At 49.0% G+C, this 15,848-nt stretch overlaps 1 protein-coding gene across 2 annotated transcripts in view; it reads right to left on the bottom strand.

The window, feature by feature from the left end:
• ZNF516 (zinc finger protein 516) overlaps positions 1-15,834 on the bottom strand; it is a 123,376-nt gene extending 107,542 nt beyond the window's left edge. The window contains exon 1 of one of the 2 annotated variants that reach the window (XM_046671392.1): positions 15,689-15,834. The gene's annotated coding sequence lies outside the window, so the exon portion shown is untranslated. The remainder of the gene's footprint in view (positions 1-15,688) is intronic. The other variant, XM_046671393.1, reaches the window with a different exon arrangement.
• Between the last annotated feature and the right edge of the window lie 14 nt (positions 15,835-15,848).

The raw sequence follows: 15,848 nt of genomic DNA, 5'->3' as shown, positions 1-15,848 counted from the left end.
CAATATAAACAACATCTACCTAATTGAATTAGACCACAATTATTATCGCCTTTCTAAAACAGATGATTTTTTTTAATGTGCAAAAAATAGGAATAACCAATTTCCTTACAGTTTATATGCTAGATGTAAAACTATCCCAGATGAGACAGAATAAACTCACAACACCAGGATCTCCCTCCTGCTCTCTGACAGCCTCAGGGTAAGGAGCCTTCATCCTAACTTGTCTGCTTGGGAACTGGCTAGCTGCAAAGGTTCAGCCCACTTCCTTTCAAAGCTGCCACGCACCCACGCCCTCCTTTCCCGCAAGCCCTCGGGGAAGGCCGCGTCTCATCCCGTTTCACAGATGAAGAAGTGAAGGCACACAGAGGCTCCAAATCTGGCCACAAGTCATCCCTGGCAGGTGCTGGCCCCGAAGCCAGAGTCTGCATCTTCCCACACTGGAATTCCTCTCTATACAACTGCAGTGCCAGAATTAACAAATCTGAGTTAGCAGACGCTACATCGGAGGTGGGGGTCTGGCTGCAGGGAACACAGGGAAACACCTAGATAGGATGGCTCTTTGCTCCACGAGCGAGCGTGCTAGCTTAATTACCATGGACTTACAGAGGGACAGACCTGCCAGGGGAGGCCCCCGCCTCCTGCCATCCCAGGAAGCACGCTTCAGCGCCCCACCACGGCCACCACTGGCTCCTGGCACAGATCTTGAGAGTGGGGAAAAAGAACCTCTTCCCCCTAATTAAACTGCTAGGACTCGACCTAATTAAACTGCTAGGACTCGACTGAGATATTTCCAAAGGAATGTATTTTCCCTTAGTGTCCTTGTTTAAAAACAACCGAAAACAGACACAGCTGAACTTGTGGGGTGGAGATTTCTGACTCCACCTCAGCACCTGGCCGTGGCTGATGGTGGGGCTTTCCAAAATGGGCAAGTCATCACAACCCCCTTCAGGGGCACCAACCTATATGGTGGCCAAACAGGACTAGTCCAAATGGGGATGAGTTGTAAGTGTAAAATACACACCAGATTTGAGGGACTTAGTGTAAAAAAAGAACAAAAAATATCTCAGCAATAATTTTTATATCACTTACACGTTCAAGGAACATTTTGCATATGTATGCATTAAATAAAACATATTATTAACATTAATTTTATGCATGTCTTTAGCCTTTTTCCATGTGGTCACCAGAAAATCTAAAATGACAGATGCGTTGTATTTCCATCGGGCAGCACCGTCCCAGCGTGATGGGTCAGCCGACTGTGGCCCGCCACCTGTTTTTGTACAGCTTGTGAGCTAAGAATGGTTTTTACATTCTTAAGCGGGTGGAAAAAATCAAAAGAAAATAATATTTTGTGACACATGAAATTCAAATTTCAGTGTCCATAAATAAGGCGTATTTATCCGCTGACGTACCGCCTTTGGCTGCTTTCATGCTGCAAGGCAGAGCTGGGCCGTCGCAACAGAGAAGGCATGGCCCGCGAAGCCCGCAACGCTGCCTACCTGGCCTTCACAGACGGTCTGCCGACCTCTGCCCCAGGGTTTTGTCAACACAGACCCGGGTTTCCGAAGCTCAGGAGGGTGGCTTTGGGCTTCCAGGGAACCTCCCTAAGCCCGTGGACAGGCAGGCAAGAGGGCAAGAGAAGCAGAGGGCAGGGCGCCCAGGGTGGGGCCGAGTCCCCCCCCAGCTGGCTCGAAAGGCTGCGGCAGGACTTCCGCTGCTTCAAATCCTCAGACCGCCCTCTAAACTTCTCTTTCGGGATGGATTCCTCAGAACTTGTGCTAAACTTCAGAGCAGATACGGCCATAAACTGATTCAGTTCCAGCTCTGGGGACCCTACACACTGGCTCCCAGCTTCTCTCAGAGGATTCACTGGTCACCCCAGCCACCTAGAAAGGGGAGGGGGCCAGGAGGAGGGACACTGGTCTTCCATAATGTGACCTCCACAGTGATACAGTACCAGAGAGCTCAGGCTAAGACTCAAACTCTACACGTTTTAACAAGTGTGTGGACGGTCATAACCTCAAGGTGGCTGCCCAAAAGATGGTCTTCTCAACTCTACTCATGGGACTTTGACCAACGACTTCACCGTGCCAGTCTCAGCGTCCGCCTGGGGGAGAGGGGGCTAAAATGACAAGCCATCTCATAACTGTTATGAATACTAAACAACACACATAAAGAACGTGGGACACTGCCTTGCTCACAGCAGGCATGAGATCGATGTTTGTGAAAAGGAAATGAGCCTTAACAGAGCACTTACGAGCTATTTATTTGGGGGGCTGGTTATTAAGGCATTCACCAAATTTGATTCAACTCTGGAATAAGTCATCAGTCACAAAAATTAAACTTCTAACATAATGGGACACTCCAATGATCAGTAACTTGGATCATACTGTCACGGTGATTCAAAACATAGCTCTCAGTGCATCATATTTTGTTCCTAAGCCCTTGGCTCTTCGTTTTGGAGAAGCTACAAGGAAGGACCTTTCCAAAACCACTGCAGCATCGCCTTAAGAATGCTGTTGAAGGCACCGTCTACATAAAAATATGTACAAAACCAGCCGATACACGAATCAATGTAAAAAGTTTTCTTTAGGGTTACGCGCTCAAAAAGGATTTTCTTTCACAGCAGAACTGGTGAGCTTTCTCCTTAGCATCAATTCAATACATCAGTGGCCACCTTTCGCTGTTTTCACTTGCCAGAAAGCTCAGATTCTAAATTTTGGTCCAGGGACACCCACTGGAGGGAACGTTATGATCTGGATAGGTAATATTATTTTTCCCCTTCTTGTGACTTCTTATTCCATTCTTGTTCTTGGTTTTTATTTATGCTTTACTATATATTTAATGAGTAACCTCTCAAGCTCAGCGCACACCCTTTATGGAATGAGATGGGTATAAAGAAGCAAACCATTACCACTGACAAGCAAATGAGATTTCAGCTGCCTGATACTCAAACAAGCCTGCAAAAATTCTCACACAAGGGCATCCAGGATGATGTCCATAAAGTATCACACTGATTAGATAATTCTTTCCAATTCTTAATGTACACTGGTCATCACATATTTTGAGAAATTTCTAGAAGGGTGGCAAACCACCTAGGATATAGCTTCAGGTAAATAATGAAAAAGTACTCAATACTATCTTCTTCAGAAAAGGGAAAACAAATCCTAAATTTGGGTCTCAATTTACCAATTTTGCCTCTTAAGAGAAAACCTAGAATGTCCACTATGTTCGCTCACATGGAGAACGCAAAAGGAAATGGATTTTCTAAGCGGCTCTTGCACAGAGAAGAAAAATTCACTGCACCCTGGTCCAGCTTCCAATTTCACTAGAGCAGGCTCAGTGACCTCTCCACGGGCTGGTAACAGCTGGCCAGAGTCCATACAGCCACCAGGAGCAGACCCAACTCCAGCCGGCCAGCCCCACGGGCTGCTGTGTGTAGCCCTGTGTCTGACTTGCCATCAGAGAAGAAAAAGGGAAATGCACACGTCACTGTGTTCAGCTTGCTCCTCTCCCCAGTTTCTCTTTCTCCCAGTTGCCATCTTGTCTACCTACACCATGGATGTGCGGAAGGAAAAATGCGCACCACCCCTGGGGCACTCATCTGGGCCTCCTCCCTGACCCGCTCTGGTCAGCAGCTCTCTCTCAAAGCCCCGTGTCTCCAGGCCTCAGCAGTCATCTGCTCCAGCACTGAGCACTGGCCCTGCAGATGCCCGGCTCACCACCAGCACTCCTGTATCCACCTGCTGCTGCAGCTTAGACAGGACGCCTAACAGGGACTGGCAGTCTGTCACAACCGTCATTTGTCTCCTCTGACCTCCTTCCCGGCAATTCTTTGGTAGCTTTTTTCTTTTAGGGCTTCTGATCCCACGCTGGTCATCTCCCTTCCACATTCACTCTCTTATAGAAAGTGATGTTAGTATGAGCGTTAGACTGGGTTTCCCAAGAAAGTCTGTACACTGGCCCCGCGCTGAGCCGGGAACCTGTGCAAACAGCTGCCGGGTGTCCATGGTGCCCCGCACTTCCCGAGGTCTCCTCGTCTGAGCTCTGCCAAGCTGCAGTGGCCTTTGACAGGGACGACCCATCCAGCTCTCATACTAACATGATATCCCCACTGAGAGATGCAAAAATTCAAGCAAGATTTTTTCTTCTCTCTAGAGCTAGAGCTAAGCATCAGAAAGTGAAACTGAAGTGGGGACAGTATACACCCATGGCCCTAAATGACCGATCCCTCCCAGGTCTACAGTCCACCCTGCTAAATCAGCGTTACACGCTCTTAACAAGCTCATCTCGAAGGCGGACTTTGACCTCACCTTGCTGTGTGAGTTCAGCATGTCACAACCAATAAAATGTCAGGATTCATGCAAAAAGTCATCTCTACATTTCCTGCTAGTTATAACGTATATGTAACTCTCAATATTAACCTTCTAAAACAAATCCAAATAGAAATAACAAAAATTCACAAAGAAACGTAAATAATCACAAAAGTAACCATTTTTCTTCGTGGTCATTCTACACCATCGATTTAGGCCTCCTACCCGATAGAAAAGCCATACTCCGGAGTGGGGAGCACATTCACTGCGCTCAGGCCAAGAAGGTGCAGTGTAGTAAACTACCAGCTTGTAAGCATCTAAATGGAGGCTTTGTGGCCCAAAAGATCTAATGCACTTTCCAAAATGGTCTATTTCCACGGACAGTTGGAAGACCTAATGTAACGACCGCCTGAAATGCACACTGGCAACTGCCCCTTAACGTTTGCAGCTCAACAACAAACGTGGACCATAAATCGTCTCCCACGTGCATATAAAATCCTGAATTCTAACTGCACTAACAGCCTTTTTTAACCAATTCCTACAGATACTTAAAAATGTGTAGCTATTAGGAAAATTAACCTTCCTTTCTAAAGTTCAAATTCTAAGCAGCCCATAATCTTTCATCAACCTAGAAAATAACTGATAAGCCAATCTTCCTGTAAAACCATTAACAGATTCTGCCTCTCTGTCACCAGGGTAATTTACTGAGGCCAATTTTAATCCTCCCACTAAACCACTAATCCCATGACTCTACAGAATTGTCCCCAAGTTTACGTTGCTATGGCAAGTACTTTTACATTAGGAATTCACTTATTTACCAACACTGTTATTTTTTAAGTTGTCTTTAGGAATGAGATCATCTTCCTTGCCTCTTATTTTAAAAAGCAAAAATCCGTTTTTGAAATAAGGAAGCCACTTGAACACCTGGGCTGTGTTGTACTCATCACAATAACACTAATTTAAATTACGCTTGGTGTTACTCAAAGGGAAAATTATCATCATTATGCTAATGGTCACACTAAGACATGAAAAGCTTTGGTATGATGAATCTAAATCTGGTGGGAATATGATTATCAATGTGAACGACGGTATTTTCTCAAACTGGCATAAAAATGTTCTCTCCGTGTCACTGATAATGTCAACATAAATTATGCATCAGCAAAAGCAGCCTTCACCCATTCTGCTGAAATTCTGAGTGATACCCAGGCCCACCTTTCTGTGCACACATGCCCTGCTTTGGGGGTGCACACGTGAATGAGTATAAATTTGTTTACTTGTTTCCTTAAAACAGGAAAAACAGTATGATTAAAGCTAATGACAGGGATGCACTAAGAGAAGAGTATCCAGACACGTCAGCTTTGGAGGCCACACCACGGCCACAGAGGATGCTGAGAACGGAGGCAGAATCTTCCGCGACGCTCTGCATCAAAGTAAGTAGTCAGTCCCTGAGACACGGCAGGAGAAGCCCCCTTGTGAATTAAACACAAGTCTATCCAAAAACTCAAAGACAACATGTATAAACAAAACAAGTCGTCAGTGCAAACATCACAGTGCCGCCTCCAGGTACCCCAGAGCAGCACCATAAAAGCTTACACTATGAAACAGGACCATGCATCTGTTCACCGATTCATCCATCCATTAAAAAAAAAAACAGCTAAGTCTTTAAGGGAAAAACACGTATTTTTTAGCTCTCGGTTAAAATCAGTGGAGTAATCAGGAACTAACAGTGGACGTCCTTTCTCACCAGCCCGACCCTGAGGGTGCAAATGTGCGACCAGCAGAAGTTCTAGCTACTCACGTGGGGCGCTGCGTTTTCCTCAATGAACACAAGCAGCCAACATTTAATGTCAAACTATTTCCCACAAAAATTATTTTAGGAAAGGAAAAAGGGACACTTGGGGGCCAGCCCAGTGGCTAGTGGTTAAGTTCGTGTGCTCAGCTTCGGGAGCCCAGGGTTCATGGGTTCGGATCCCAGGCATGGACCAACCACCACTCATCAAGCCATGCTGTGGGGGCATCCCACATACAAAATAGAGGAAGACGAGCATGGACGTTAGCTCAGCAACAATGTTCCTCAAGCAACAAGAGGAAAATTGGCAACAGATGTTAGCTCAGGACCAATCTTCCTCACCAAACAGAAAAAAAAAATAAAAAACAGGGACACTTGCTTACTACCCTCAAGCACCTGAGCAGCTGCTAAAGCCACGAACAGCCTCTCTGACAATCTTCACGGCATCTTTCACTGGACTAAATTTCTAAGAATGTTCTTGGATGCTGAAATAAATCAATGCCTAACACAGCACCAAGCCAGCTCATGCAATATAGGTTAAATAGTGCCATATGGCAGAGACAGACACATGTTGCCCTTTTCTGAAACAAAGGAAAAATTCCTAAACAAATATCCTTTACTTTCTTCAGTGTGAGAAGAGTTGAAGGCGAGATGGTTTGTCAAGTGTTAGTAAATAATGCTGAAAGAAATTTTTTAATTCTTAGCCATCAAGAAAAATCTGCAGAGTTTTCACACAGGACCTCAATTTTTAAGAGTCTCCATTTAACACGTCCTGAAAGCTAACACCACATTTAGCCTGTGCTCACCATCCCCTAAATGAGCAAGAAAATAACAGGACAGCTGTATCCGAGGGCCGAGCTGACATCAGCAATTCCCTGGGGGAGCCAGAATCGGTGCGAGACAAGTCTACCTGCTTTTGAAGGAATAAAACACCAGATTAATTCTGTCTTGAAAACAAAATAAAATCAATATTTCATCCTGTTTTCACCACACTGGTGAGGAACCATCTGAATTTCACAATCATATAAAATACCTCTCTCTGAAAGTAAATTTTGAAAACATAACAACTTGATTAAATTCCTGACCAAAAAAAAAAAAAACCCAGAAAGAAAACCTACCAGAATGAACATATATTTGAAACAAACAGTAAAATGCATCTAAATTCGATATAGTTGCTTTTTAAGTAATTTATTTTTTTCTATTCTCCTGTATGGTGTTTTACTCATTATTTTACATATATTTACATGTTTGCCTTCTAAAAATAGTTGCATTTCTAATTACTCCTGCTTTGTAATTTTCAGTACCATTTGAATTCAAGACTAAATGCCAGATCTCTTTTGGAAAACTACTTTTAAGGAATGTTGAGAGCCACAAAATTATATTTCTTTACAATTCGACGTATGCCACTGGAAAACACTGCATTCTGGACATAAATATGACAGCCAGCTCCAGCTCTGGAAAGAAAAGCTTCAGCTGTTCAGATCACGTGCAGCCAGATGCAAGGGATAAAGAAGACAGAGAACCGACAGTTGCAACTGCTAATTTTTACCAATACGTCTAAAATACACTCACTATACCTTAGCAGAGAGCATAAATTCCAACTGAAAGCAATGCACTTATAGCGCCTGTATACGCATCCACCCTATAGCTATTTAGGTCACAACCCTAAAACAGTCCTCTTTTGAAAAAAATTAATTTTAAAATAAAGATGCTTTTTAAAGAACTGGATGGGGAAGCACTTTAAATTCATAAAGAAAGGTTTTCTTCATTCTTCCCTTAAGGTTAATTTTATTAATTCTTCACAAATAAACATTTGATGTGACAACTTGCCAATATTCCTGAAAACTGGAAGACATTCACAGCTAGAGTCCAATGATTAAGAGGACTCGCCCCCCCCCCCCACCCTGGGCTGGCCCAGTGGCATAGTGGTTGAGTCTGTGCACTCTGCTTCGGCGGCCCAGGATTCACGGGTCCAGATCCCAGGCGTGGACCTATACATGCTTGTCAAGCCATGCTGTGGCAGCATCCCACATGCAAAATAAAGACTGGCACAGATGTTAACTCAGCGACAATCTTCCTCAAGCAAAAAGAGGAAGACTGGCAACACATGTTAGCTCAGGGCCAATCTTCCTCACCAAAAAACCCCCAAAAGTCCCCCGTCTGGTGAGAGAGGTGGGAGAGGTGGGGGGATCTCAACTCACTAGGGCAGAGGTCACCCCTCCAAAGAGAACCCACCACCCCAACCCCAAACCCACTTGTTCCTGGGACCAGGGAGAACGGAGGCCAAGGCTTGAATCTGAAAAATGCTGTCACTCTTGTGGCCCCGAGAGTGATCTTCAAACCCTCAACAGGCTGCTGCCAGCATACTGTGGGCCAGCGGGTAGAAAGGTTGGGGTAACAGCCCCAGGGGAGGACAGGAGGCAGCGGAGGGCCACAGTCACCGTGGGCTGGCTCGTGCCACCAGTTAATGCCAGGCGGAAGGCAGCGTCGAAGTGCTGCTACGGAAACTCCTAACGTGAATGGCCGCCACGGATGCCTATCTGCAGCCCACGTTTCCATCTGCCTTCGGGAAGCTCCATCCTGCAGCCTGTCTCTACAACACACACAGGATGGATTATACCGCCACCTCAACAGACTTCAGAACAAATCGAGATCCTGCAGCGCCCATCCCTGGAAAAGCGCAAAGCCAAATGAGATGCAGCTTCCCACCAACAGAGGAAGCGTCCGGGAGTTAAGACAGAAATACCATTAACTCTCCATGTGCAGACAGCAAGAACCCTGGGAGTGAAGGTCAAAGGCGCCAAGTGGTCAGCAAGCCAAGCAGGTCCTTGTGCTGGGTGCTAGTAAAGCAGTCAGTGCTTACACAGTGCGGGGGCCGCCGTGCCCCGGGAGAGCCGGGGTGGCACACATGTGGCTGGGTCAGCGTGGTGCACAGGCCCACCTGGAACCTCTGGACTGTGTTCAGTAAGATCCCAGTTAATTACACTTTTTCCACAGCCTCCAGAATTTTGAGGGGGAGGGGTTAGGGCAGCAAAGAGATGTATTTTTGAAAAAACTAACTGACTGTGCCAGGAGAACTCTATCTAAGCCCTAAAATGTACAAACACTACACTATAAGCAGGTGAGACATCTGCTTTGAAGAAGGAATGTTCCTTCTACAGGCAAATGTTTATACAGCAGAGATTGAATCAAATTTAACTTTCTTCCATTAGTTTTATCCCTTCTGCTTCAATCTGTGCCTATCACTGAGGAAGCTGACATGTCCCCAGCTCAGTGTGACCATCAACGACCAATGAAAAAGTTGTTGTTTCCAGACATTTAACAGAGATGCTTCGCTTCATCAGAAATCTAGTTACATCAGCAAAATACCACTTTTAATTATTTAACACATGCCCTTTTCACCAATGTTGAAAATGGAATAAAAACCAAAATAGTGTAATGTCTTGAACATTGAAAACAAGCGTATTACAAAAGGAAGGCGCACACGTTCAGACAGGCTCCTTCCTGCTGAACGTAATCAGCTTATATTTCAGTTTCCTATTTCTGTGGCATTAAGGTATAATGCAGTTGAAACTCTAAACACAATCTCCAGAGAGACTTCCAGCCACTCCCACAAAATTCTTTTTTAAAAGATTCCTTCTGGTAAATTATGAATAAGACCAATACGTATTCTGGAAAATGAATAAATAAAAATCCACAACAACCCAATAAACTGAGTACTGGTTTTTCAAGACAATCCATGACGAAACTCTGCTTCAGTTCCTAGGTCACATTATCCTTTTTCCCTGTTTGCTAAGACTGAAAACCATCTGTTGGAGTACACCTCATTTTGAAGTATTCTGTAAAGTCTCCTTTTCTTTTTCACATAGTTGTTCCTAAACTTAATCTGCACATGAAACGCTTCATCTATGAAACTCAAACATCCCCATGTAGGAGAAGGAAGGGAAAGGCATTTGTGGACGTGGAGGCACCGTGCTTTCAGCGTCGACCTGTTTTCAAAAACATCTCTCATCCTATTCACTCCTGTTGGTCTCTGGGACATCATCTTAGAGTCAGACAGGTAAGGGCTTCCGGGTCCCAGGAAAATGTCCATCTGTAAATCAGCCAGTCAACTTTAAAGGGCGGTTACAAATAACAATGGGATTAACACTGACGATGTAAACTATTGTCTGGTCATCAGCACCTAGTATCAGCTATACGGCCCAAAGCTAAGGTTCCGGATCTAGCATGTTTCAGTATCCTCTGCCATCGGAAAGATGACGCTGACAAACAAAAGCTTTCACAGACGAGAACAAGCAGAACTCCTCTCTTCGCGTTGTTGAGGACCGTACCTACTAAATACACTACTTCACTGTTGTTTCATTTTAGAGAGGCATTCCCACTCCTCTTAGTGAGCTTTCTTACACATCCCTTGGGATTCTTATTTGTTTGGAATGTTAATATGCTCCGACTGTTTCAGTACATTCAAATCAGCAAGTTTAAAGAAAACAAAGTCCTACTAATGAACTAAGAAAAATATTAGACGTGGTATGTTTGCAGCTTTACACGTCAGAATTCTAATGCCATTACCAAAATACGTGAGTCTTGCTCAGAGCTCGGGTTGTCCCAGGGCCCATTCAAGATGGCACGAGACTGACTCTTGTGAAACTAAAGATGTCCTCCTCCTCTAACCCAGCCCCCAGACCCAGGCACCACTGGCCGGCGCTCAACTCACTCTGCAATTTTACCAAGAGGGGGAAACTCTCCGATTCGTGTGCAGCAGCGGCATGCGGTAAATTTAATTCTGGCCGGTCTGTGTAAATATAAATAACGCGGCTATTTTGACGCCACAATGAAAGAATGCAACAGAAAACGAAGGAGGAACAAACAAATGATAAGATGAGCTCTTTTTTACGAAGCAGTAGAAAGTATCTCATCAAATAGCACGCATGCCTGGTTCCTTAAAGTAGCAGTTACATTCCTAAACCAAAATACTCCAATCATATTAATAGGGCGGCTTAAAAAATAATCTGGACAAGATCCTGTTGGGGAAATATCCACCCTCGCTTCTGCTCCGATCAGTACTTTCATGGTATTTATTACACAGCCACAGGGTGGAGATACATCAATTTTTAAATCTTTAATCAGGATTGGAGACTTATGGCAGGTTCTGGGGGAATGTTTCATTAAGACCCCGTCTAAAGTTCCTTTGGTGACTCGTTGCTGGGTCAGCGCGCCGCGCGGCCCAGGGTCCGGAGCTCCTGCCCCTTTGTTACGCAGTGGACCCCGCGGGCAGGCCCGGCCCCACGCCCACGGGCACCTCTGGGCTTCCAGAAACAGCCCCGGAGTCCACACGGGCTCCGACCGCCGAGCCGGGGTCTGGTCACACGGGCAGGACACTACACCCACGCGGGGATGCCCGGGGCCGGCGCCCTCCAGCACCTCCCACCCAAACACCCGCGGTGCCCCCGGCCCGGGACCGGATCAGGTGTGAACACTTATGTAATCGTCCTCGGGGGCCACGCCTTTCCCACCGCCCCACCTCCGCCAGAACAAAGTGAAGTTTAAAATAGAAACCAATTACCTGGCCTCAAACGCGCCTCGGGCCCCGGAGCGCGGTCCCGCCGGCCGCAGACCCCCGCCCCCGCCAGGCTCCCACCCTCGGCCCCGAGTAGACCCCTGCCCCGAACCCACGCAGACCTCCGTCCCGGCCAGGCCCCCACCCCCGGGCCCCGCGCAGACCTCCGGCCAGGCCCCCCACCCCCCGGCCCCGCGCAGACCCCCGCCGCGGCCGGGCCGCCCTCCCCCCGGCCCCGAGCAGACCCCTGCCCGGGCCCCTGCACAGACCCCCGCACAGACCCCTGCAGCGGCCAGGCCCCGGCTCCCCCGACTCCCCGGTCCCGCCGCCCCATCCCCTGGCCCCCTCCCTCTTGCCCCCTCCCTCCGCAGTTGGTCCCGCCCCCACCCCCCGGCCCGCACGGACCCACGCCTTTGTTACGGTGCGAAGTTGGGCCGTGGGTCCCGGTCTCTTTCACTTCTTGGGTTACAGTGCAGGCGTGTGACGTCCGCTCCACATGACGGGGGCGGGGGGCGGGCGCCGGGGGCGGGGGCGCGGGCAGGGCCCTCCCCCACCTCTCGGCGCTGCCCGCCCCGCCCACGGCCCGCCCCCTGGAAGCCCAGCAACCAGCGGCCACCGCCCCGCCCCCGCCCCCGGGGCGGGCAGGTAAATCCCCCCGCCCCCCAGCAGCACCCGCGCCCAGCGCCGCACCGCAGGAGATACAGAAATAGGGATGATTTAATCCAGCGACACCTCCTCAGCGCTGCCCATTCCTCGATCCGTCAGATCACTGAGATGGGGTAGAAAAGGGGCGAACTTGGGTGTGGAGGGCGGAAAAGACCCGAGCGGTAGGTGCGGGGCCGGACACCACCTTGTAACCTAGTTATGTTCTTGCAGCGTAGGACGAAGGTCGCCTGGGGTCGCCCATGGACCCTCCGGGTGACCTCGGTGCGGCCCGGCAGCCGGGCACACCGTGCGTGGACGAGGCCGGGGCGCGGGGTCTCTCCCAGGGGTCCCCCTGCAGGGGTCTCCCGGAGGGAGTGGTACACGTGGGTCTCTAAAGCGACCACTGCAGCAGCACCATCCATCCCCGAGTGCAGCAGCACAGCAACTCCAGCAGTGAAACTGAGATGCTACCTGGCCAGGTCTGGCCCATATACTTCCACACGCACTACCGATATTCCTAGGGAGGTTGGTGCCAGATTAAGCCAGTACGAAACGTGAGGCGGCCCGTGACGCACTCCGCGCGTGAATGTGCCCATTGTGCAGGGGAGACGCGGCCAGCGCTCAGCATTCATAAGTCGGTGGGCAGCAGAACTTTCACCGACCGTGAGCAAGTCACATTCTAGAATTTGCCATGGACTAAGTAGCAACTTCCAGTGAAAAAATAAAATTTGAAGTTGGAAGGTACATGCTGTCCTTCACTTTTCTACGGAGTTAACACCAGTTTCAACAATTCTCGTTCTCTGTACGTTTTGCGCCTGGCGAGTGGGCTCCAACACCCAGGGACCCCAGCGCGCTAGGGCGCGCCTGCCGCGTGGGAACGAGAGGAACAAAACCGCACATTTCGATTTCCCAATTGTTGGGAAGCATAATCACATCACTCCCCTTTTCTTCCCCTTCAGCAGGTTTCGACTTGAATCCGAAAGCGCCTCTTGTGCCCATTCTTTGCAGGAGGACACTCGGAGGAGCCAGCGTCTCTATTTAGACTGCCATGTGCCTATCTAGCTGCAGACTCGGGTAAAAGCGTGTCCACGTCTACGGCATACAGCTGTGCAAAGCAGAAGCCTGCGGATGCGCGGGGCTGGTCGGACTTAGTGTGCAGACACATGGGCGCATGCACGCGCGCGCGCGCACACACACTCACACCCCAAATTACCTCCGGAATGGAGAAAGCCGCTGCGGATTGGCCGACAGAGCCGTCAGTCACACCCAGGGGGCAGGGAGACTTTGCAAGGCTGTTTCCTTCCCACCCCCCCCACCCCCCCCGTTTCATTTAATGGTAAAACAACAGCAGAGCTCTGAAAGTTAGCCATCTGCGCCGAGAGAGTTTGGCTTCTTTAACGAGGGGGATGTCAGACAGTATCCACTTAGGTATATTTTGTACTTCCACAGTGGATGAAAAGGGAAATTAGCAATCCGGGGTGGGGGCGGAGACGGAGCTGGGAGTAAGGATAGAGGGGGTCATCCGGGAGGGGTAGACGCAGGGTGAAGAGCTGTTCTCAATACCCAAAAGGGACTTTGACCTTTCATTGATCTCGAAATTAAAAAATGTTTTTCACAGGTCAGGTTATTAACAAACGCCTGTCCTAATTTATGAACTCATTATTTTAATTTTATTATTTAAGCATGAGCCAGCAATCGTGTTTCCTTAAGAAAGAACTGACCTAATTTTGGCTGGAGATAAACGATCATGTTAACAGATGTTAATCTTGTAATCTGTTTTTCCTGTAAGCACTTTACATACCCGGGTTTCAGACCTTAAAAATAACATCTTTTCCAAAAAGACCTGACGTCACAATTCACTCCCTGAAAAATCACTCCCCTCTCCAGTTTTTTTCCTCTGCAATGATTTCAAAGACATTAAATCTTTTTCACTTTATAAATGCTGATTTGTTCTGCCTCAACTCCCACAGGCTTTTATTTGCATTTCAAATTCCACAGGTTACACCAGTCGCCTTTTCAAAAAATGTAAACCAACAATGAAGCTGCAAATGGCTTTTTGTGCATCTGGATTAAATAAGGCACAGAATGAATATACTTAAAAAGAGGGCTGAGCAAGTTGATCTTTGCACACCCGGAGACCAAGCAGTTCTTTATCAATAAGCCCAGCGGAATGAGTAAGATACAGACACACGAGCCAGAAGCTCCTGGTCTGATCCCGGTCTGCTGCGGGGTGCTTATTAACGCTGATAATAAATGAGACCAACTTACAGACCCACATTTTTCGGGCAAAAGGCTGGGTTTCTCTGGTCCCTAATAGCAGGGGTCCACTGGCTTCCCAGCCCACCACGGCTGATTGCTATCGCACACTAACCTTCGTCCATAAACCGCTGTTTTAAATACCCAACTCGGCTGGCTTTTAACAAACTTATTCACACAAAGTTTCTTTAAAACTTGACGAGGCGGTTTAATCTAAATACTGATCGTAACTATTCAGTACGTTCTCCCTGGAAATGGCAGACAAGGCGCTTTTCCACCACCACCCCCACCCCACCCCCCAAACACACACACACACCCCACTGCATTCTTCTTTTCTTACATATACCCGGGTATATATCGCGATCAATACCTCCCCTACCCCCACCCCCAACCCCGCCAGGCTGCGCGCATCTCCGAGGAGTCTCTGACACCCAGACCCCCTCTCCCCACCCCTCTCGGAGTCATTGCGAGAACCCTCGCCCCCCACCCCCACCCCTGCCCTAACTTCCCTTCCAGGCGCTCTCACTTCTGTAATGTTATGGTCACTTACACGCTCCCAGCTGATGGGCATTCAGCCAGGGGAGGGGGGAGGAAAAACAACCCCCCCACGCAAACACGTCCCCGAGGCAGCCGCGCTCGGAGCCCACAGGCATCGATCCCATCAGCCAAACCCTTAATAATTGAAGCGGCTCCTCGGGCCCCGCAGCCCCATCACCCACCTTCATTAGCCGAAGCGTTTTACTTTAAAGTAAGGCAATTTGCTCTTTGTCTCCTAATGGATGGAGAGCACATCCGAGCTCCCCTCCTCCCGCGTCGCCTTTGACGAAGTGTACACTGCCAGAGCCTCTTCCGCGCTCCCACCCCGGCCCCCACCCCGCCCCTCCACTGCGGTAAAAACCACCTCCCGGACGCTCGCCTCGCCGCCCGAAGTTGCATCTTCCCTCTCCTGGAATTGCGGAGCGGAGCAACTACCAACAGGGAAAGCCAAGCCCCCCTCCCCGCGCCGGGGAGCCCCTCCCCAGCGCCCCCCACCCCCGCGGCGCACACCGGGGTTCACGACACGTCCAGGCCCGGATCTCCGCGCCCCCGACCCCACGGCCCCGCGCCGCCCCCCACCCCAGCCCCTACCTTGGCGAAGAGGCAGCGGGCCCGGGGAGGAGGACGCGCACGCCCCGCGCCTCTGAAGGTGAAGCCAAGCGCCCGAGGCGCGGAGCCGAGCGCTGCACTAGACCGACCGCGCCAGCTGCGCCCGGGCGCGGGGGACGCGCGAGGGCGCGCGGGGCCCGCC

This window comes from Equus quagga, chromosome 9 (genome assembly GCF_021613505.1).
Source record: "Equus quagga isolate Etosha38 chromosome 9, UCLA_HA_Equagga_1.0, whole genome shotgun sequence".
NCBI lineage: Eukaryota > Metazoa > Chordata > Mammalia > Perissodactyla > Equidae > Equus > Equus quagga.
This window is presented reverse-complemented; position numbering and strand designations above follow the sequence as displayed.